Source organism: Xenia sp. Carnegie-2017, unplaced genomic scaffold (assembly GCF_021976095.1).
Source record: "Xenia sp. Carnegie-2017 unplaced genomic scaffold, XeniaSp_v1 HiC_scaffold_6, whole genome shotgun sequence".
In the NCBI taxonomy this organism is placed as follows: Eukaryota; Metazoa; Cnidaria; class Anthozoa; order Malacalcyonacea; family Xeniidae; genus Xenia; species Xenia sp. Carnegie-2017.
The window spans coordinates 17,047,478-17,049,641 of NW_025813526.1; positions in this window are offsets into that span (position 1 = coordinate 17,047,478).

A 2,164-nucleotide genomic window follows, 5' to 3' on the forward strand; every position below is an offset into this window, starting at 1 on the left:
TTACTTTCAGAAAATAAACGGTTTTCTTCACTCCTCCTAACCTCCCTCCCCTCATTTAAACTAATGCTCCATTTCTTGACTGTCGTAAGTCATCTATTTACACGTTCCTTAATCTGCACATTTGCATCATGTCATTATAGCATCACAAAATATGCTGATTTTAAATAGTACTTGACATTTACCAAGTAGTTTTGTTGTAGCTCTGAGAGACACTAATGTCAATGTTAACAATTCATTCATAAAGAGTAAATTTTTCGAAATATTCTTATACAATCGCAAAGCACTAAAACAAAGCCTTCTTCTAGCCCAATAAAGATTTTTGTATCAAAGCGAAAAAGAAGTTGGAAGCGATCATTTTGTTGTTCTTTTTGAAAATATGTGTAAGCATAGATTTACCAATATTATTCGTCCTTTAAATTTCAAGAAAACCTTTCAACAATTGCTAAAGAATTTTTTCATTGGAATTTAAGAAGACTTGAGACATTACGATAACAATTTAAGACTGACATTTTATCATTCATAATAAGAGTCAACAAGGAGTTTTTTAAAGACAGAATGTTTTGCGTTTGCGCGGTCGAAACAAGACAAAATTATACGCTTCTTTAAGAAGTTAACTTCTAAATACAATGCATTGCAATAAACTTGGCAATAAAAATCTGTACGTGCAACTGTACGTAATGATCTTATAGCATTATGTAAAAATAATAAGCATTACTTTTAACTCGGGTTGATTTTAAGATTAGGAGCAAAGTTCCACGATGCTTTGCATTTAGTATGTATTAATCATCAAATTCTTGAAACCGTGCATACTGAGTCAGACCAAAATATTCACTGAAAAAAATTTAATGGAAAACTAATTTATCTTGTCGCACAGATACTATGCAGCTCATTACTCATAAAATAAAATTTTTAATTCATTTCAACGAGTATGATGAGGAATGCGTATATGTGGCATACTTTATACGCGTAGTGTAGCTAGTCTGTTTTATTAATATTATTTGTTCTGTATTTTATATGCAATTGTTACAATGCTGAGTACAGACTTTTGGCTTATTTGTGAATGCATGAATAATGCAGGTAATTCAACATTATGCTCCTGAAAGACTTTGTTTTCATTTTAAACTAAGCTATTTTACCATGACATTGCGTTTGGTATCCGTTGGAATCTCGAGCCGAAATTCAATTCTAATCGCACTTCAGGAGAACGGAACTACTAAGCAGTTTCTTTGTTTTATCAATTCTTTGTTTTATGGAAAGTCCAATATCACGTAAAGAAAAAACTTAAGGCATACATCACGTTCAGCGAAAGAAATGTTTAAACAAAGCATTCCATAAGTTTCTTGTATAATAAAGTATCTGCATAGCTCAGCAAATACAGAATACACATTACAAAATGGTAAATTTATCCGAATTATCAAAAAACAATGCGTGTGTGGGTAGTTTGATTAAAAAGAAAAAATTTGACATAAGCAACATTCAAATAAGAATTCATACAAACTGATAAAAGTGGCCAATTGCTTTAAACTTATAATATACAACTTACATTATTACGTCAGTTATTAGTCACACACATGAAAATATTGCAATTGCATTGAGAGTTTACTTGAGAAAACAATCTGCTTGGTTTTAAGTGTTTCGCAATTCCAGCAAAAGGCCTCCTGATTCTTGCTTTTTTAGTTGGACGAGGTGTAATTTGAGAAACTTTTGTGGGTTTCGGAACAATAGTTGGCAATCGATTTAAATATCGAATATTGAATAGTCTATCGTAGATTTTCCGCCAATTTCTGAGCTAGAAGCTTCCTAAAGATCCGGGCAGGAGTTTTCAATGGAACTAGGGCCTTCAGTCATACTTATTCACTCAAAAACGTGGCTAAGAACAGTAGTAAAATCTATTTCGCTAGGTGGCCATGTTGCAATGCTTTCATGTGCGTGACTACTAAGTGACGTAATAATGCAAGTTATCTATTCGTTTTTACTAAGAGAGGCGAACGAACTTTTGGGTGCATTCTTTTTGTGAGAGGCCTGTATGAACCCTAAGGACTCTGCCAAATTCCACCAAGAATGAAAACAGCGATCTGCTTACATCCATATTATTAATCTCTGTTTGGACTATACGTAACAATAATGAAAGAACTCGCATAATTTACTTTTAATCACTTTTAAC